This window comes from Heterodontus francisci, unplaced genomic scaffold (assembly GCF_036365525.1).
Source record: "Heterodontus francisci isolate sHetFra1 unplaced genomic scaffold, sHetFra1.hap1 HAP1_SCAFFOLD_43, whole genome shotgun sequence".
NCBI classification, from domain to species: Eukaryota; Metazoa; Chordata; class Chondrichthyes; order Heterodontiformes; family Heterodontidae; genus Heterodontus; species Heterodontus francisci.
The window spans coordinates 5,476,312-5,498,854 of NW_027141852.1; the positions used below are offsets into that span (position 1 = coordinate 5,476,312).

Below are 22,543 nucleotides of genomic sequence, written 5' to 3' on the forward strand. Positions count from 1 at the left end.
ATCCATTCAGGTTCCTTCGTGTATTTTCCTGCAGGAATGAAAGAACTGGTGAGGTAGAAGATACAAAAGCGATCAATGTAATCGTCCCAATAATAATCATTATGAACAATCACAAAATGAAAACCAGGAACACTAACAGTGTCAGTGTCTGACGCCACTGCAGTACTGCAGCATTCAGCTTCTGTTTACCAGGTGTTTGCAGAGGTTTTACAAACACTCCCCGACTCCCCCTCAACTTCCGGCCACTCAATGCTAATCTCTGAGCACATCTGCGGACACGCTCCCAAAGCAGTGGCTGCTGGAAGCAGATGCTGTTTGTTCCCTTCCCCCGGGCCCGGGAAGTCTCCATTAGCAGCTGATTTAAAGCATCTTCCCCTGATTGAGTGAATGGCCTCACAGACTGGGTTGGGGAAAGACTGCGCATGCGCTCCACTCCTCATTGTGACGTCCCACTGGGGCGGGGCTGCATCGCGCGTGCGCAGATCTTTGCAGCAATTCAGCATTCAAACATCAATGGGAACTTACCCCATTTCACCCTCATCAAAGTCCCAAAGAAAGTGAAGAGGGGCTTGGACTGGAGGGAGGGAGGGGCGGGGTAGGGGGAACCTAGAACCCAGAAAGCTGCCCACTTGCCCCATTTTGATGCTCAATTTGCGGTCATTCCCTGCAGGGGGTTTGTTATTATTGAGCCCCTCCTGGTAAAACAATCCGATAGAAAGAGGGGAGAAAGGAGGGAGCCGGTGTGTTTGCTGGGACCTTGCAGAATTCATTTCAGCAGCAAAAGTCCCGGGTTATATTAACCCGAGTGAAACACGCTGTCAGTGAGAGGGAAACCGAACGGCCCTTTTCATCTTTTCATTGGAAACAAAGTAGAGCCGGAAGTACGGCGAGCAGAGCAGACACACAAGCTCAATGACAGGAGAGCTCGGCCGTCCCTGAGTTTCAGCTCCCAGCTCTTACATTTCTTCATCCACACTGTCTTTCCTGTGGATGCTCAGGGGTTCCTTGTCGGATCTGAGGACTGTATCCATTAAACATTCTGAGTCAGGGGATCCATACACTCTCTGTTACCAATATTTATGGGCAGCAATGTTTCAAAACTTTGTCTATTAAATCATTGTATTATTCACAGAACTAATGAGGCAATCGGTTCATTATTCAGGCCTTGAACTTGGTTTGGGTAGACCGAAAACTGAGAGGTTCAGCACCTTTCCAGTTCTTCACTAATATAACTGATTTTTTTTGATGAAGTAACAGAAAAGGTTGATGAAGGGAAAGCAATGGATGTTGTCTATATGGATTTTAAGAAAGCGTTTGACAAACTACCACATAAAAGACTGGGTAACAAAACTGAGGCTCCTGGAATAGGAGGGTCAGTATCTGCTTGGATTTAAAAATGGATGAAATATCAAGAAAAGCGAGTTGTGATATTTGGTTGTTTTTCAGAATGGAAGATGGTGAACAGTGATGTCCACAAGGGTCAGTGTCAGGACCACCATATATATAAATGACTTGAATATTGGAATCACAGAATCACAGAATTGTTACTGCACAGAAGGAGGCCATTTGGCCCATCGTCTCTGCACTGACTCTCCAAATGAGCAATTTACCTCATGTCACTTCCTCGTCTTCTCCCCATAATCCTGCACATTCTTCCTTTTCAGATAACAGTCTAATTCCTCTTTGAATTCTTCAATTGAACCTGCCTCCATCACATTCTCAGGCAGTTCATACTTTAACCACTCGCTGTGTGAAAAACTTTTTCCTCATGTCGCTTTTGCTTCTTTTACCAATGACTTTAAATCTGTGCCCTCTCGTTCTCGATCCTTTTACAAGTGGGAACAGTTTCTCCCTATCCACTCTGTCCACACCCCTCATCATTTTGAATACCACTATGAAATCTCCTCTTAGCCTTCTTTTCTCCAAGCTAAACAGTCCTAACTTCTCCAATCCATCTTCATAACTAAAGTTCCTCATCCCTGGAACCATTCTCATGAACCTCTTCCATAATCTCTCCAATGCCTTCACATCTTTCCTAAAGTGTGGCACCCAGAACTGGATGCAGTACTTCAGCTGAGGCTAGTGTCTTATACAAGTTCGACATGACCTCCTTGTTCTTGTACTCTATGCCTCTATCACTAAAGCCGAGGATACTGTATGCTTTATTAACCACTCTCTCAACCAATAACATATAACCCCAGGTCCCACTGCTCCTGCACCCCCATTAGAATTGTACCCTTTATTCTATATTGTCACTCCATGTTCTTCCTACCGAAATGAATCAATTCACATTTCTCTGCATTGAACTTCACCTGTCATCTGTCCTCCCATTCCACCAACTTGTCTATGTCCTTTTGAAGTTCTACACTATCATCCTTGCAGTTCACAATGCTTCCAATTTTCGTATCATCCATAAACTTTGAAATTCTGCCCTGTACACCAAGGTCTAGGTCATTAATATATATCAGGAAAGGCAAGGGTCCCAACACTGACTCCTGGGGAACTCCACTACAAACCTTCCTCTAGCCCGAAGAACATCCATTGCTCACTACTCTTTGTTTCCTGTCACTCAGCCAATTCCATATCCATGTTACTGCTGTCCCTTTTATTCCATGAGTTATAACTTTGCTCACAAGTCTGTTGTGTTGCATTGTATCAAATTCCTTTTGAAAGTCAATAAAAGCGAAATACTGCAGATGCTAGAAATCTGAAATATAAACAGAAAGTGCTGGAAATACTCAGCAGGTCTGGCAGCATCTGTGGAGAGAGAAGCAGAGTTAATGTTTCAGATCAGTGACCTTTCAGATGCTGCCAGACCTTTTGAAAGTCCATGTACACCACATCAACAGCATTGCCCTCATCATCCCTCTCTGTTACCTCATCAAAAAACTCCAGCAGGACAGTTAATCATAACTTTCCCTTAAGAAATCCATGCTGGCTTTCTTGAATTAACCCACATTTGTCCATGGGGCTATTAATTTTGTCCCGAATTATTCTTTCGAGAAGAGAGTGAGACGAGGTGAGTTGCTTTAGCAGAGAGCCAGCATGGGTTCGTCAGGCCGAATGGCCTCCTTCTGTGCTTTAGCCATTCTATGATTGTATGATTCTAGCAGCAACTGTTGGTGGAGAGGCAGTGATGCAGGAATGGGTTGACAGAAAGGGGAAAGTCTGGGCTGGTGTGTGTTTGCAGCATTTGCAGCTTGTGTTCGGGTTTGAATAAAGGTGATTTGGAAGCTGTGTTCCAAATTGAAGTGTTTATTGGAAGCCTGAAGTTGATGTCAATGAAGAATAAAATGTGTTAAGATGAAGCGTGGTGTGATTGTGGATAGCAGTAAATATATTGTTGGTGAATTATTTGTGTTAATAAACTTCCACTGCACCCTCTGCTGCAGGCTGCTGTTTATATCCAGCTGTGTATTAGTGCTTTGTGTTAGATAAATGTTTGTTTCAACACTGTTTATAAAGCAATAGCATGGCACTCAAACAGTCCCAGACATAGCAACACACGAACAAAAGCAAAATACTGCAGATGCTGGAAATCTGAAATATAAACAGAAAATGCTTGAAATAGTCAGCAGGTCTGGCAGCATCTGTGGAGAAAGAAACAAAGTTAATGTGAGCTAAGGAAACAGACCTGAACTGTTAACTGTTTCTCTCTGCACAGATGCTGCCAGATCTACTGAGCATTTCCAGCATTTTCTGTTTTTATTACAGCAACACCTTTGATCAGCAGTAGCGGTGATAGTGCGAGCCTGGCATCAGCCGGGAAGGTACGTTTCACTATAAAGTACTTACCTGGCGATTCGGCGGACGCGGACACGGGGACTGCTGGGTAAGTGAACTTATATATTCGGGCAGTGGCTAAACCCGAAACACTACACGTGTAGTGTCTCCCACCCACCCTCCTCCTCCAACCAAAAAAAAGGACTTTTGTGTGGAGGGTTTGGTAAGGTCAAGTTTTCCTTTATATTTTTTTATTCTCTGTTGTCAATTTAGAGCAGAGGGGATGGAAGCTAGGGCAGTTGCATGCTCCTCTTGCAGGATGTGGGAGGTAAGGGTCACCACTTGTGTCCCTGCTGACTTCACCTGTGAGAAGTGCACCCAACTCCAGCTCCTCACAGACCACGTTAGGGAACTGGAGCTGGAGCTGGATGAACTTCGGATCATGCGGGAGGCAGAGGGGATGATAGAGAGCAGTTCTCGGGAAGTACTGACGCCTAGGTCACAGGATAAAGGTAGCTGGGTGACCGTCAGGGGAGGGAAAGGGAATAGGCACACAGTGCAGGGATCCCCTGTGGCCGTTCCCCTCAATAATAAGTATACCGTTTTGGATACGGTTGGGCGGGGGACCTACCAGGGGAAAACCACAGCGGCCAGGTCTCTGGCACTGAGCCTGGCTCTGCGGCTCAGAAGGGAAGGGTGGAGAATAGGAGAGCGATAGTGATAGGAGATTCAATGGTTAGAGGAACAGACAGGAGATTCTGTGGTCGCGAACGAGACTCCCGGATGGTATGTTGCCTCCTGGGTGCCAGGGTCAGGGATGTCTCAGATCGAGTCTACAGGATTCTTAAGGGGGAGGGGGAGCAGCCAGAAGTCGTGGTACATATCAGCAAAAATGACATAGCTGGGAAAAGGGATGAGGACCTGAAAAGCCAATATAGGAGTTAGGTTGGAAGCTAAAAGGCAGGACGAGCAGAGTAGTAATCTCAGGATTGATACCGGTGCCACGTGCTAGTGAGGCTAGAAACAGAGAGCGGGTGCAGCTGAACACGTGGCGACAGAGCTGGTGTAGCAGGGAGGGCTTCAGTTATGTGGATCATTGGGATACCTTCTGGGGAAGGTGGGAAATGTACAAGAAGGACGGGTTGCATCTGAACTGGAGGGGCACCAATATCCTGGGCGGGAGGTTTGCTAGAGCTCTTCGGGAGGGTTTAAACTAGTTTGGCAGGGGGATGGGAACCGGAGCTATGGATCAGTGGATGGGGTAGCTGTTGAACAGGCAGATGCCGAGTGCAGAGTGTCTGTGAACAAGGTTAGACAGTTAACAGGGCAAAGTTTCAGCCAGTATGATGGGTTGAAGTGTGTCTATTTTATTGCAAGAAGTGTCAGGAATAAGGGTGATGAACTTAGAGCATGGATCAGTACTTCGAGCTACGATGTTGTGGCCATTACGGACACTTGGAGATCACAGGGGCAGGAATGGATGTTGGATGTTCCGGGGTTTAGATGTTTCAAAAGGAATAGGGAGGGAGGTAAAAGAAGTGGGAGAGTGGCATTGTTAATCAGGGATAGTATCACAGCTGCAGAAAGGTAGGTCATCGAGGAGGGTTTGTCTACTGAGTCATTATGGGTGGAAGTCAGAAACAGGAAAGGAGCAGTCACTTTATTGGGAGTTTTCAATAGACCCCCCAATAACAACAGAGACACGGAGGAACAGATTGGGAGGCAGATTTTGGAAAGGTGCAGAAGTAACAGGGTTGTTGTCATGGGTGACTTCAACTTCCCTAATATTGATTGGAACCTCCTTAGTGCAAATAGTTTGGATGGAGCAGTTTTTGTCAGGTGTGTCCAGGAAGGTTTCCTGACTCAATATGTCGATTTTTTTTTTATTTCCAAAATATACTTTATTCATAAAGATCTGTAAAAATTACATTGCCAAACAGTTTCCAAACAGCACCAAAAAATACAAACATTGCCAGGGGGATCAGTTTCCTTCAATACTGTCATGAGTTTCTTCCCAACCCTTCCGTTTCACAATTGTCATGTCAATTACAGTTTTACATTTACACCAATTGAGAATATTAACGATACAGTTCGAGGGATTTCCCATGGATCCAGCCCCTCAGTTCAGCTTGGTGGGGGAACCAGACACTGTGGTCTTTCCCCATTGAGCCTTTGCTGCGGCTGCCCCAAGCTTTATTGCGTCCCTCAGCACGTAGTCCTGGACCTTGGAATGTGCCAGTCTGCAAAATTCGGTGGTGGACAACTCTTTGCGCTGGAAGACCAGCAAGTTTCGGGCAGACCAAAGGGCGTCTTCCACCGAATTGATAGTCCTCCAGCAGCAGTAGATGTTTGTCTCGGTGTGCGTCCCTGGGAACAGCCCGTAGAGCACAGACTCCTGTGTGACAGAGCTGCTTGGGATGAACCTTGACAAAAACCACTGCATCTCTTTCCACACCTGCTTTGCAAAGGCACATTCCAGGAGGAGGTGGGCGACCGTCTCTTCCACACCACAGCCAACGCGGGGGCACTGTGCGGAGGGGGCGAGACTTCGGGTGTGCATGAAGGATCTGACGGGGAGGGCCCTTCTCACCACCAGCCAAGCTACATCTTGGTGCTTGTTTGAAAGTTCTGGTGATGAGGCATTCCGCCAAATGACTTTGACGGTCTGCTCGGGGAACCATCCGACAGGATCCACCGTTTCCTTTTCCCGTAGGGCCTTGAGGACATTCCGTGCAGACGACTGCCTGATGGACCGGTGGTCAAAGGTGTTTGCCCGCAGAAACTGCTCCACGAAGGATAGGTGGTACGGCACCGCCCAACTGCATGGAGCGTTCCGCGGCAATGTGACCAGGCCCATCCTTCGCAACACCGGGGACAGATAGAAACTCAGCACGTAGTGACACTTGGAGTTTGCGTACTGGGGATCTACACACAGCTTGATGCAGCCGCACACGAAGGTGGTCATCAGGATGAGGGCCGCGTTGGGTACATTTTTCCTGCCCTTGTCCAGAGATTTGAACATCGTGTCCCTCCGGACCTGGTCCATTTTAGATCCCCAGACGAAGCGGAAAATGGCTCGGGTGACTGCCACGGCACAGGAGTGGGGTATGGGCCAGACCTGCGCCACGTATAGCAACAACGTGAGCGCCTCGCACCTGATGACCAGGTTCTTACCCACAATGGAGAGAGATCGCTGCCCCCACATGCCCAACTTTTGTCGTACCTTGGCTACTCGCTCCTCCCATGTTTTGGTGCACGCCACGGCCCTTCCGAACCATATCCCCAGCACCTTCAGGTAATCTGACCTGACGGTGAAGGGGACAAAGGATCGGTCAGCCCAGTTGCCAAAGAACATGGCCTCGCTCTTGCCGTGGTTAACTTTGGCTCCCGAGGCCAGTTCGACCTGGTCGCAGATGCTCATCAGTCTGCGCACGGACAGTGGATCCGAGCAGAAAACGGCGACGTCATCCATGTACAGGGAGGTTTTGACCTGAGTGCCTCCGCTGCCTGGGATTGTCACCCCTCTTATGCTCGCATCCTTCCTAATAGATTCAGCAAAGGGTTCAATGCAGCAAACAAACAAGACCGGGGACAGAGGGCAGCCCTGTCTGACTCCAGATTTGATCGGGAAACTTTCCGATTCCCACCCGTTGATTGAGACTGCGCTACTGATGCTTGTATAGAGCAGTTGGATCCAATTGCAGATTCCCTCCCCAAACCCCATTTTGGAAAGCACGTCCATCATGTAGGTGTGCGATATCCTGTCAAAAGCCTTCTCCTGGTCCAGGCTGATGAGGCAGGTGTCCACCCTCCTGTTCCGTACGTAGGCGATCGTATCCCTGAGTAGCGCGAGACTATCAGAGATCTTCCTGCCGGGTACAGTAGAGGTCTGATCGGGGTGAATCACCAACTCCAGAGCAGACTTGACTCGACTGGCTATGACTTTGGACAGAATCTTGTAATCAACATTAAGCAGTGAGATGGGCCGCCAATTTCTGATTTCTGCCCTCTCCCCCTTCTGCTTGTAAATGAGGGTGATGATGCCTTTTCTCATGGATTCTGACATGCTGCCGGCCAGGAGCATACTCTCGTATACTTCCAGCAGGTCCGGGCCGACCCAGTCCCACAGGGCCGAGTACAACTCGACCGGTAAGCCGTCGCTCCCGGGAGTTTTACTCGTCTCGAAAGACTGGACGGCCTTTGTCAGCTCGTCCAGAGTTAGCGGCTTGTCCAGTCTCTCCCTCCTGCTGTCATCTAAGACCTCTGTGATAGATGACAGGAAGGACTGGGAGGCTCTGCTGTCTGTGGGCTTCGCGTCATACAGCCCAACATAAAAGGATTTGCTGATCCTTAGTCTGTCGGACTGCGAAGACGTCACCGAGCCATCGTCTTCCTTCAGGCTGCTGATAACAGAGCTCTCTCTGTGTACCTTTTGGAAGAAGTAACGCGAGCACGTCTCATCGTGCTCGATGGAACGGACTCTGGATCGGAAGATGATCTTGGAGGCCTCCTTGGCAAAGAGCGAGGCCTGCTGGCTCTTCACCTCTTGGAGGTCCTCCTTGACCTCGACCCCCATTGACTGCAACCGGAGTAGATTTTGCATAATTTTCTGGAGTCGGGACAGTTCCCTCTGTCTCTCTCTCGCCTTCTGAACACCTTTGTGGATGAAGAACCTCTTGATGTTCTCCTTAATCGCTTCCCACCAGTGAACTGGAGACTCAAAGAGGGGTTTCACGATCCTCCAACCTTTGTAATCCCTTTTGAGTTCCTCAACGTTCTCTGGGGTCAGCAGTGTCGCATTGAGCTTCCACGTCCCTCTGCCAACCCGCTGGTCGTCCTGTAAGTGACAGTCGGCCAGTAAGAGGCAGTGGTCAGAGAAGAACACCGGCTTGACGTCGGTGGATCCGACCGTGACAGCACGGGACACAAACAGGAAGTCAATCCTGGAACGGGCAGACCTGTCCGATCTTGACCATGTGTATCTGCGCTGCGCTCCGTCTGCAGGTTTTCTGAAGACGTCGTGCAGTTTGGCATCCTTAATTGTTTCTATTAGGAATCTGAACGTAGCGTCCAGTCTGCTGTCGTCACTGCTGGATCGTCCAGCCGCATCGATGATGCAGTTGAAGTCACCGCCTAGGATGACCGGCCTGGACGTCGGCAGCAGCAGTGGGAGCTGCTGGAAGACGGTCAGCCGCTCGCTGCGTTGTACCGGGGCGTACACGTTGATCAACCGGTGCGGAGCGTTGTTGTACATCACGTCTGCTATGAGGAGGCGGCCGCCCACCACCTCCTTAACTTCGGAGATGGTGAAGTTACCTCCCCGCAGCAGAATACCCAGGCCGGAGGAACGGCAGTCATTACCCCCCGACCAGATCGATGGCCCGTGGGACCACCATCGCGACCACTGCGTGTAGGTGCTGAGGTGTGGTATTCCACACTCCTGCAGAAACAGTAGGTCAGCTTTGACCTTGGCAAGGTAATCCAAGGTTGAAACACATCGCGTAGTAGATTTAATGCTACGCACATTATTGGAAGCAATTCTTACACCCATGTTTTACTAAAAATTAGTTGTTGCTTCCCATACCATTTGTCCTCGCTAGTCCCAGTCCTTCGGGATGTTCCTGCATACCCATCGTGTGCGCAAGCAGTTTCACGTTGGTTGGGCTCAGAAACCCCTCCTGATTTTTCATGCAGGGTTTGTGCCGCTCGGATGACATCGTGGGGGGGGAGGTCTTGTAGGCAGAGAGCATTGGGTTGTCCTCAGCTGCTTCCATCTGTTCCTCCTCGAAAACATCACAGCTCCCGGTCTCCCGGAGCTCAGGTGCGCCAGACGTGTCTTTGCTCCTGGTGTCCCGGAGCTGAAATGCGTTGGCCACGTCGTTACGTGTGGGGCATTGGGGTTGGGCCACGCCGGGCCCATCACAGCTTCCAGTGCCCGGGGGCTGGGATGCTTTATCATCCATCTCGGAGTTCTGCCGCCTCTTTTGAAGGGGCTGTCGTTCCAGCATTTCCCCGTCCAGTGAAGAGGGGTTGTTGCAGTCTTATTCAGAAGAGAGCCTCCTCTTGCCACTGGTTTGGGTGGTGGCTTTGGGATGTTTTTTCTTTGTGGTTTTCCTCTGGACCACTTGCCACTGACCTGTTTGTGTAGATAGGCTGACTGGAGGGGAAGCTATGTCGGATTTGGTGCTTAGCAACGAACAAGGCCAGGTGGCAGATCTCTCGGTGGGAGAGCATTTCGGTGATAGTGATCACAACTCCCTGACCTTTACTATCGTCATGGAGAGGGACAGGAGCAGACGGGATGGGAAAATATTTAATTGGGGGAGGGGGAATTACAATGCTATTAGGCAGGAACTGGGGTGCATAAATTGGGAACAGATGTTCTCAGGGAAATGCACGACAGAAATGTGGAGGTTGTTTAGGGAGCACTTGCTGCGACTGCTGGATAGGTTTGTCCCGATGAGGCAAGGAAGGGATGGTAGGGTGAAGGAACCTTGGATGACAAGAAATGTGGAACAGCTAGTCAAGAGGAAGAAGGAAGCTTACTTAAGGTTGAGGAAGCAAGGATCAGACAGGGCTCTAGAGGGTTACAAGGTAGCCAGGAAGGAACTGAAGAATGGACTTAGGAGAGCTAGAAGGGGACATGAAAAAGTCTTGGCGGGTAGGATTAAGGAAAATCCCAATGCGTTCTACACTTATGTGAGGAACAAGAGGATGGCCAGAGTGACGGTAGGGCCGATCAAGGATAGTGGAGGGAACTTGTGCCTGGAGTCGGAGGAGGTAGGGGAGGTCCTAAATGAATACTTTGCTTCAGTATTCACTAGTGAAAGGGACCTGGTCGTTTGTGAGGACAGCGTGAAACAGGCTGATATGCTCGAACAGGTTGATGTTAAGAGGGAGGATGTGCTGGAAATTTTGAAAGACATGAGGACAGATAAGTCCCTGGGGCCAGACGGGATATACCCAAGGATATTAAGGGAAGCGAGGGAAGAGATTGCCGCGCCTTTGGCGATGATCTTTGCGTCCTCACTGTCCACTGGAGTAGTACCAGATGATTGGAGGGTGGCAAATGTTATTCCCTTGTTCAAGAAAGGGAATAGGGATAACCCTGGGAATTATAGACCAGTCAGTCTTACGTAGGTAGTGGGCAAATTATTGGAGAGGATTCTGAGAGACAGGATTTATGATTAGTTGGAAAAGCACAGTTTGATTAGAGACAGTCAGCATGGCTTTGTGAGGGGCAGGTCATGCCTCACCAGCCTTATTACATTCTTTGAAGATGTGACAAAACACATTGATGAAGGAAGAGCAGTGGATGTGGTGTATATGGATTTCAGCAAGGCGTTTGATAAGGTTCCCCATGGTAGGCTCATTCAGAAAGTAAGGAGTCATGGGATACAGGGAAAGTTGGCTGTCTGGATACAGAATTGGCTGGCCCATAGAAGACAGAGGGTGGTAGTATATGGAAAGTATTCAGCCTGGAGCTCGGTGACCAGTGGTGTTCCGCAGGGATCTGTTCTGGGACCTCTGCTCTTTGTGATTTTTATAAATGACTTGGATGAGCAAGTGGAAGTCTGGGTTAGCAAGTTTGCCGATGAAACGAAGGTTGCTGGAGTTGTGGATAGTGTGGAAGGCTGTTGTCGGTTGCAACAGGACATTGACAGGATGCAGAGCTGGGCTGAGAGGTGGCAGATGGAGTTCAACCTGGAAAAGTGTGAAGTGATTCATTTTGGAGGGTTGAATTTGAATGCAGAATATAGGCAAAAAGACAGGATTCTTGGTAGTGTGGTGGAACAGAGGGATCTTGGGGCCCATGTCCATAGATCGCTCAAAGTTGCCACCCAAGTTGATAGGGTTGTTAAGAAGGCGTATGGTGTGTTGGCTTTCATTAACAGGGGGATTGAGTTTAAGAGCCGCGAGGTTATGCTGCAGCTCTATAGGTTATGCTGCAGCTCTATAAAGCCCTGGTTCGACCACACTTGGAATATTGTGTTCAGTTCTGGTCGTCTCATTATAGGAAGGATGTGGAAGCTTTAGAGAGGGTGCAGAGGAGATTTATCAGGATGCTGCCTGGACTGGAGGGCATGTCTTACGAAGAAAGATTGAGGGAGCTGGGACTTTTATCATTGGAACGAAGAAGGATGAGAGGTGACTTGATAGAGGGGTACAAGATGATGAGAGGCGTAGATAGAGTGGATAGCCAGAGACTTTTTCCCAGGGTGGAAAGGGCTATCACCTGGGGGCATAATTTTAAGGTGATGGAGGAAGGTTTCGGGGAGATGTCAGAGGTAGGTTCTTCACACAAGAGAGTGGTGGGTGCATGGAATGCACTGCCAGCGGTGGTAGTAGAAGCAGATACATTAGGGACATTTAAGCGTCTCTTGGATTGGTACATGGATGATAGTAGAATGAAGGGTATGAAGGTAGTTTTGATCTTGGAGTAGGTTAAAGGTTCGGCACATCATCGTGGGCCGAAGGGCCTGTACCGTGCTGTACAGTTCTATGTTCTATGTTCTATAACACAGGTGTTGGGAGGCTCAGCCTGGCTACGCAATGTTACAAGGACGCTGAGTGACACCATCGACAACGGGACAGAGAGAAAAACACACAGAAAACGAATAGACTGTGAGGAAGCAAAAGTGAGGAACGGAGAGAGAGAGACAGACAACGAAACTGAGATGGAGAAACAAGGCATTTGTATGATTGTGCTCTCCCTGTTGTCTAAAGGTATTTCCTGTTGTGTAAATATGTAATCTGTTGTGTAAAGATGTACCCTGTTGTTGTGTAAAGGTTTTCCCTGTTATTGTTTTATTTTCTGTTGCTGACTGTCTCCTCACTGTGACCATTTGTCCTGGTTTTCTTGTGGCCAAAATCACCATCTGGTGGTGGAGAGGAGACTCTGCAGGAAGGGGTTGACAAAGTGGGAGAGATTCGGCTGGTCCGTGTTTGCAGTTTGTGTTCATGTGAGCAAAAGTGATTTGTTACTGATTGATCTGTTCACTCGAAGGAAAAAGCTGATTGCAATCGAGCGCGTCTTGTTATGATGGGGAAACACTTGATGTTTTGAAAGTGAACTGTTTGTGTTACTACCAAACATAAACAGCACAGAATGGTTTCGATCCATTGACTTCTGGGTTAAGGGTCCAGCACACTTCCGCTGCGCCACTCTGCTAACTGCTGCTCTCAATCTCAGCTGCCTGTTAGTGAAATATGTTCATTTCTCCAATGTTTTTATAAAAATAGGATTGTGGTCGCATTTCTCAAGAATCCCGGACTCAGCAACACACGTGCTGACGGACTCACCCTCACTGCACAATGACACAAGGACACTGAGTAACAGCACCGACAATGAGGCAGGCAGAGAAAGACACACAGAAAACCAGGAAGATATTATCAGGACCCAGAAAGGAACAGACAGAGAAAGGAACTGAGCAAACCAGCAAGAGACAGCGAAAGACTGATGATTTATGTAATTGTGTTCTCTGTTGTGTAAAGATGTTCCCTGTGTTCTTTTAAAGATATTTCCTGCTGTGTAATATGTTCTCTGTTGTGTTACTGTATTCGCTGTTGTGTGAAGATGTTCTCTGTTATTGTGTAAAATGGTTCCCTGTTGGGTAAAGATCTTCTCAGTTGTGTAAATATGATCCGTCTTGTGTAAAAGTGTTCTGGGTTGTTTAAATATGTTCCCTGCTCTGTAATGTAGAGCTGAGTCTGCACTAATGGAATTGCTACAGTATCTTCCAGTCTGATACTGTATGAGGGCTGGAATATGATCCAAAGCACAGTCTATACAAATTGAATTGCTATTGTATCTTTTAGTTTCACAATCCGGGTGAGTTTTAAACTGAATTCTCAGTATGTATCTCAGGTTATACTATCTTTCAGATTCTCTCAATCTGATATCGCACTTGAGATTTAGACTTAAGAAAGGATGTACTGGCATTGGAGGAGTTCAAAAGCGATTCACTCAGCTGATTCCTGAGATGAAGGGGTTGACTTATGAAGTACGGCTAAACAGGTTATTCATTAGAGTTTAGAAGAATGAGGGGTGAACTTTTTGAAACGTACAAGATTCTGAGGGGGGTTAACAGGGTGAAGAAGGGTCTCTGACCTGAAACATTAACTCTGCTTCTCTCTTCACCGATGCTGCCAGACCTGCTGAGTATTTCCAGCATTTCTTGTTTTTATTAACAGGGTCGATGTTGAGAAGATGTTTCCACTAGTGGGGGAATCTCAAACTAGGCGACAAAGTTACAGAATAAGGGGACACTCATTTAAAACTGAGATGCAAAGGAATTTCTTCTCTCAGAGGGTAGTGAATGTCTGGAATTCTCTCCCCCAGACAGTATTGGAGGCTAAATCACTGAAAGTATTTAAAGAGGATGTAAATAGATTTTTGAAATATTGGAGAGTTGAGGGCTATGAAGAGCTGGCATGAAAGAGGGGTTGAGGTCTGGGGCAGATCAGCCATGATCTTACTGAATGGCAGGGCAGGCTTGAGGGACCGAATGGCCTACTCCTGCTCCTATTTCCTCTGTTCTTATGTTATGTTATATCTAATGTATATGTCAGGATGCACTATGGGAATTAATACTGAAACTTATAAAATCATAATGTGTGTAAATATTGGGCTGGTATTTAACTTGAATCTCAGAGTACACTATTGTGGTTAATTCTGTAAGTTTGAAAAGGGAACTCTGTGCCATAATGAAAACAAGAAATGCTGGAAATACTCAGCAGGTCTGGCAGCATCTGCACAGAGAGAAGCAAAGTTAACGTTTCAGGTCAGTGACCTTTCAGATGCTGCCAGACCTTTTGAAAATCCATGTACACCACATCAACAGCATTGCCCTCATCATCCCTCTCTGTTACCTCATCAAAAAAACTACAGCAGGACAGTTAAACATCATTTTCCCTTAAGAAATCCATGCTGGCTTTCTTGAATTAACCCACATTTGTCAATGGGATTATTAATTTTGTCCCGAATTATTCTTTCGAGAAGTTTTCCCACCTCCAAAATTGAACTGCCTAGGGAGTGAAATGAGGTGAGTTGCTCTAACAGAGAACCAGCACGGGTTCGACAGGCTGAATGGCCTCCTTCTGTGCTGTAGCCATTCTATGATTGTATGATTCTCGCAACAACTGTTGGTGGAGAGGCAGTGATGCAGGAATGGGTTGACAGAAAGGGGAAAGTCTGGGCTGGTGTGTGTTCGGGTTTGTGAATAAAGGTGATTTGGAAGCTGTGTTCCAAATTGAAGTGTTTACTGGAAGCAAGAAGTTGATGTAAATAAAGAGTAAAACGTGTTAAGATGAAGTGTGGTGTGATTGTGGGCAGCAGTAAATATAGTGCTGGTGAATTATTTGTGTCAATAAACTTCCATTGCGCCCTCTGCTGCAGGCTGCTGTTTATATCCAGCTGTGTATTCGTGCTGTGTGTTAACGAGATAAATGTTTGTTTCAACGCTGTTGAAAAAGCAATAGCATTGCACTCAAACAGTCCCAGACACAGCAACACACGTACAAAAGCAAAATACTGCAGATGCTGGAAATCTGAAACATAAACAGAAAATGCTTGAAATAGTCAGCAGGTCTGGCAGCATCTGTGGAGAGAGAACAAAGTTAATGTGAGTTAAGGAAACAGACCTGAACTGTTAACTGTTTCTCTCTGCACAGATGCTGCCAGACCTACTGAGCATTTCCAGCATTTTCTGTTTTTATTACAGCAACACAGGTGTTGGGAGGCTCAGCCTGGCTACACAATGTTACAAGGACGCTGACTAACACCATCGACAACAGGATAGAGAGAAAAACACACAGAAAACCAAGAATAGACTGTGAGGAAGCAAAAGTGAGGGACAGAGAGAGAGGCAACGAGACTGAAATGGAGAAACAAGGCATTTGTATGATTGTGTTCTCCCTGTTATCTAAAGGTATTTCCTGTTGTGTAAATATGTTTTCTGTTGTGTAAAGATGTACCCTGTTGTTGTGTAAAGGTTTTCCCTGTTTTTGTTTTATTTTCTGTTACTGACCGTCTCCTCACTGTGACCATTTGTCCTGGTTTTATTGTGGCCAACATCACCATCTGGTGGTGGAGAGGAGGCTCTGCAGGAAGGGGTTGACAAAGTGGGAGAGACTCGGCTGGTCCGTGTTTGCAGCTTGTGTTCGTGTGAGCAAAAGTGATTTGTTACTGATTGATGTGTTCACTGAAAAGAAGAAGCTGATTGCAATAGAGAGCCTTTGGAAGCATCTTGTTATTATGGGTAAAATACTTGATGTTTTGAAAGTGAACTGTTTGTATTGTTACCAAACATAAATCGCAGAAAATGGTTTCGATCCATCGACCGCTGTGTTATGGGCCCAACACGCTTCCCCTGCAGCACTCTGCTGACTACTGTTTTCAAGTTCAGCTGCCCGTTAGTGAAATATGTTCATTCCCCAATGTTTTTATAAAAATAGGATTGGAGTCGGATTTCTCAAGAATCCCGGAATCAGCAACACACGTGCTGACGGACTCACCCTCACTGCCCAATGACACAAGGACACAGAGTAACAGCACCGACAATGAGGCAGGCAGAGAAAGACACACAGAAAACCAGGAAGATATTATCTGGATCCAGAAATGAACAGACAGAGAAAGGTACTGAGCAAACCAGCAAGAGACAGCGAGATAAAAGCAAAATACTGCGGATACTGGAAACCTGAAATAAAAACAATAAATGCTGGAACCACTCAGCATCTGTGGAAAGAGAAGCAGAGTTAACGTTTCGGGTCAGTGACCCTTCATCAAGGCGGCGAGGACAAATAGTATGGGAAGCAACAACTCATTTTTAGTAAAAAATGGGTGTAAGAATTGCTTCCATTAATGTGCGTAGCATTAAATCTACTACGCGATGTGTTTCAACCTTGGATTACCTTGCCAAGGTCAAAGCTGACCTACTGTTTCTGCAGGAGTGTGGAATACCACACCTCAGCACCTACAGGCAGTGGTCGCGATGCTGGTCCCACGGGCCATCGATCTGGTCGGGGGGTAATGACTGCCGTTCCTCCGGCCTGCGTATTCTGCTGCGGGGAGGTAACTTCACCATCTCCGAAGTTAAGGAGGTGGTGGGCGTCCGCCTCCTCGTAGCAGACGTGATGTACAACAACGCTCCGCTCCGGTTGATCAACGTGTACGCCCCGGTACAACGCAGCGAGCGGCTGACCGTCTTCCAGCAGCTCCCACTGCTGCTGGCGACGTCCAGGCCGGTCATCCTAGGCGGTGACTTCAACTGCATCATCTAGAGATCTAAAATGGACCAGGGCGGGAGGGACACGATGTTCAAACCTCTGGACAAGGGCGGGAAAAATGTACCCAACGTCGCACTCATCCTGATGACCACCTTCGTGTGCAGCTGCACCAAGCTGTGTGTGGAGCCCCAGAACACAAACACCAAGTGTCACTATGTGCTGAGGTTTTGCGAAGGATGGGTCTGGTCACATTGCCGCGGATCGCTTCATCCAGTTGGACCATACCGTACCAGCTATCCTTCGTGGGAATGTTTCTGCGGGAAAACACCTTTGACCACCAATCCATCAGGCAGTGGTCTGCACGGAATGTCCTCAAGGCCCTACGGGAAAAGGAGATGGTGGATCCGGTCGGATGGTTCCCCGAGCAGACTGCCAAAGTCATTTGGCAGAATGCCTCATCACCAGAACTTTCAAACAAGCACCAAGATGTAGCTTGGCTGGTGGTAAGAAGAGCCCTTCCTGTCAGATCCTTCCTGCATGCCCGAAGTCTCGCCGCCTCCACACGCGGCCCTCGAGGTGGCTGCGGTGGGGAAGAGACAGTTGCCCACCTCCTTCTGGAATGTGTCTTTGCAAAGCAGGTGTGGAAAGAGATGCATTGGTTTTTGTCGAGGTTCATCCCAAGCAGCTCTGTAACACAGGAGTCTGTGCTCTACGGGCTGCTCCCAGGGATGCACACCGAGATAAACATTAACTGCTGCTGGAGGACCATCAATTTGGTGATAGACACTCTTTGGTCTGCCTGAAACCTGCTGGTCTTGCAGCGCAAAGAGTTGTCCACGACCGAGTTTTGCAGACTGGCACATTCCAAGGTCCAGGACTACGTGCTGAGGGACGCACTAAAGCTTGGGGTAGCCACTGCAAAGGCTCAATGGGGAAAGACCACTGTGTAAGGTCCCCCCGCCATAGTGCACTGGGCAGCTGGACCCATTGGAAACCCCTCGTGCTGTATACACCAGATATGGGCTTGCTGTAAAATGTCCATGTCAGGTAAAATGGAGTGGAAGGGTTGTGAGGCAACTCACTCCTGTATTGAAGAAAACTGATTTCCTTTGCACTTTTTGGAATGTCAACTTGGTGCTGTTTTGAACTGTTGTATAATGCATTTTTTACAGATTTATATGAAGAAAGCATATTTTTAGGAATAAAATCCTGGGGATTCATATGCATAGTTCTTTGACGGTGGCAGGACACATTGAGAAAATAGTTAGCAAAGCATATGGGATCTTGGGCTTCATAAAGTGAGGTACTGAGTACAAAAGTAGGGAAGTTATGCCGAACCTGTATAAATCTCTAGTTGGGCCACAACCAGAGAATTGCATCCAGTTCTAGTCAAGACACGTTTGGAGGGATGTGAGTGTCCTTGAGAGGGTGGAGAAGATTTATCAGAATGGTTCCAGACATGAGGGATTTTAGCTGTAAGGTTAGGTTGGAGAAGCTGGGGTTGTTCTCCTTGGAGCAAAGGAGATTGAGGGGAGATTTGATAGACATGTACAAGATTATAATAAATATGACAGGTTTAGATAACTTACAGGGCAATGGGGATAGAGCGGGGGAATGGGACTGAATGGATTGATTTACATGGGCTTGATGGGCAAAATGAGTTCCTGTACTGTAGTGACTCCATGACTCAATGACTCTCTCTCCTTCTCTCTCTCTCTCTCTCTCTCTCTATCTATCGCTTTACCTCTCTCTGCCTCTCTCTCTCTATCTGTCTTTAGCTGGTCCTCTAACTTTCTATCGCACTATCTCTCTTTTTTTCACTCTCTCTCTCTCCATTACACACATATTTGTCAATCACATGTCAAAGAAGGAAGCGTAATGAAGGAATGGCTGCGCCCTTGAAAATGTTTCCAGCAGAATAGTTAAATGTTTAAAGTTTCTGTAGGGAGTTTGACCTGAGATGGTGAGACACAAGGATGTGAGGTTATTAAAGTCTTCACCAAATGTAATAGGGAATAATTTTCTTCACTGGTGAACCCAAAGGAACAAATATGGCACATGAATGAGAAAAGTCAGAGGATTGAGAAACATCCAATGGTTCTTCACATCTACAAGTCAGCAGACCCACAGAAAAACAGGAGGTTGAGAGTTCAGATCCAGTGATAGACTGGACAAATATCGAGCCAGTGCTTTTTTCTTTATAACCTGACATCTGTCCACTTGGCTATTGCACCTCATCTCGATGTATCTGATAATACTGATACTATTTGTATTCCACAGTTGCTTTGAAATCACAGGTAATATAAATGGATTGGGAATGTCAATGGTCAGGAACCATTAATGGATTGGGATCGTCAATGGACTGGAAAATATCAGTGGATTGAGAAATTCTATAGACTGAGTTATATCAATGGATTGGGACAGTTCAGTACATTGTGAAACATCAATGGATTAGGAAACAGGAATTAAAGGGACAGATGGAGTTCAACCTGGAAAAGTGTGAAGTGATTCATTTTGGAAGGTCGAATTTGAATGCAGAATACAGGCTTAAAGACAGGATGCTTGGTAGTGTGGAGGAACAGAGGGATCTTGGGGTCCATGTCCATAGATCGCTCAAAGTTGCCACCCAAGTTGATAGGGTTGTTAAGAAGGCATATGGTGTGTTGGCTTTCATTAACAGGGGGATTGAGTTTAAGAGCCGCGAGGTTATGCTGCAGCTCTATAAAGCCCTGGTTCGACCACACTTGGAATATTGTGTTCAGTTCTGGTCGCCTCATTCTAGGAAGGATGTGGAAGCTTTAGAGAAGGTGCAGAGGAGATTTACCAGGATGCTGCCTGGACTGGAGGGTATGTTTTACGAAGAAAGGTTGAGGGTGCTAGGGCTTTTCGCATTGGAACGAAGAAGGATGAGAGGTGACTTGATAGAGGGGTACAAGATGATGAGAGGCATAGATAGAGTGGATAGCCAGAGACTTTTTCCCAGGGCAGAAAGGGCTATCACCAGGGGACATAATTTTAAGGTGATGGAGGAAGGTTTCGGGGAGATGTCAGAGGTAGGTTCTTTACACAGAGAGTGGTGGGTACGTGGAATGCACTGCCAGCGGTGGTAGTAGAAGCAGATACATTAGGGACATTTAAGCGACTCTTGGATAGGTACATGGATGAGAGTAGAATGAAGGGTATGTAGGTAGTTTGATCTGAGAGTAGGTTAAAGGTTCGGCACAACATCGTGGGCCGACGGGCCTGTACTGTGCTGTACTGTTCTATGTTCTATGTTTCAGATGAAAGGATTGCATTAATCAATGGATTAGAATGTGGAGAGGCAGGAGAAAATGATGCCATTTTAAGTAGGGGGCCGGGGGTTAGTAGAAACAGACCAGGGCTATTTTACTCTCTATCTCACTCCTTTCTTCTATCTGGCTCATTATCACATCCTCTCTCTCTCAGAGCGGTGGGAATCACTGGAACCCACACTTGCTGCTCAGATTGTTTGGTTCCGGGAAAATACAAGATCCACATTAGATTGATTCAGAGCCAATCATATTCCTTTTTGTGATGTGTGCTCAGCTTTGTTATATCAGCAAAGGCAGCAGGAAATGCAAATCCTGAAGAGTTTTGACAGAGTAAAGAAGGAGAAAGTGTTGCCAGTGACAGAAGGGTCAGTAACCAGAGGAAACACATTTAAAGTAATTCACAAAAGAATTCGAGTTGTGATGAGGAGATTGTTTTTTCCGCAGTGTGTTGTTCTGGTCTGGAATGCAATCCTGAAAGGTCAGTGGAAGCAGATTCAATGTTAACTCTGAATGGAATTGGATATTTACCTGACATGGAAAATCTAACAGGGCAATGGGGGAAAGGACAGGAGTGCGGGATGTGGGATGAGATTACATTAGAGATACAGCACTGAAACAGGCCCTTCGGCCCACCGAGTCTGTGCCGAACATCAACCACCCATTTATACTAATCCTACATTGCTACCAAACATCCCCACCTGTCCCTATATTTCCCAACCACCTACCTACATAAGTGACAATTTATAATGGCCAATTTACCTATCAACCTACAAGTCTTTTGGCTTGTGGGAGGAAACCCACGCAGACACAGGGAGAACTTGCAAACTCCACACAGGCAGTACCTGGAATCGAACCCGGGTCCTTGGAGCTGTGAGGCTGCGGTGTTAACCACTGCGCCACTGTGCCGCCCTTAATAGAATAGCTCTGTTAAATATCAAGCAAATGCACAGTAAAAAGGTTCAGTGCTTGGACCTCAGTTATTTTCACTCTGTCAATGGCAGAGAAGGCTCGAGGAACCATGTGGCTGCTTCTCATGTTCTTGACAGTGTCCAGAATAAAGTGTAACATGACACTGACTTCCAGATGGCTGACACAAATGCAACGTGATAATCTAATCATAAGGCACGGACGGGATTGAACCCGTGATCTTCAGTTTCCGAGACTGACGCCTTACCACTTGGCCACCATGCCTTTTATTAATGGACACCTGAGGCTCCAGAGGAGGATTTGTGATTCTTTTTCAATTTGGTTGAAACAGCATCGAGAAACATGCACAGAAATAAAGAGGGATTGTGGAATGGGTAACAGATCAGCCTCATTTACATCATCAGCATCATGAAATCTTCATTCAGACGTTCCATTCCCATCCTCAGCTTTTCTCACATCTGTGCAATAATATAAGAGTGGACATTGGGTTGTTACTGGGCAGATTATATAAATAGACTATGTGCATCATCACAGGAAGTGATGTAATATAATCTGTGTGGCACCTCATGGAGAGTTGTCGATGAAACCTTCAATGCAAGGTGTGTAGAGTGAACTCAGGTTATTTTAACCGTCAGATTCTTATAAATTCTGTACTAAGCCTTGACAGATATCAGAATATTATATGGGGCCACAGTAAACCAAAGCGAAGATGGAGAAATCTTTGCCTGCACCTTTGAAAAGGTCACTGGACTGAACCAAGCCGAGGAGTGGCCGAGATGGTTCCAGAGGTTTGCAAGGTATCGTACTGCATCGGGTCTCGTGCAGAAGCCAGACATGGAACAGGTCAGTACGCTATTGTCTGCAATGGAGGGAGTGTGCAGGCAACATCCTCATGAAGAACAGAAGGCTACATGTGAAGAAGTTATTAAGGCACTCAAGACATATTTTAATTGAGGAAAAAATGTCATCGTGGAGCCAAAGTTCAAACGCTGCATTTGCTGACAACGCAACCACCAGGTGACGCTGTACTAGCACATGCGCAAATGCAGCCTCTTCCACTGAAACGTCACTGTCTGTGACATTCAGGCAGCTGCCTGGATTAAAGATGGAGCTACTCAATTTATCACAGAAAACAACTTCGACCCAAAAATCCCCTCAAAGTTTGCCATCGCCGCCTCCGTCCCACCCCAACAGTCCCCCGCTACCTCTTGCGCATTCGCGTTATATAGTACCAAGTCATCTTAATTCACCTAAAGTGAATTACTTTCGGAGCAGTGACTGTCATTTCATAAGCAAATATGGCACATATCTACACAATGGACATGTTTTGGTTGATACTCGGAGAACGTTGCGCTGTTTGAAGTCTCATCAGA

At 46.9% G+C, this 22,543-nt stretch overlaps 1 non-coding gene across 1 annotated transcript; it reads right to left on the bottom strand.

Annotated features, from left to right (window-relative positions):
• Positions 1-21,363: 21,363 nt before the first annotated feature.
• trnap-cgg (transfer RNA proline (anticodon CGG)) lies at positions 21,364-21,434 on the bottom strand. The gene has a single exon. It is a non-coding gene; the product is annotated as a tRNA-Pro (tRNA).
• Positions 21,435-22,543: the final 1,109 nt, after the last annotated feature.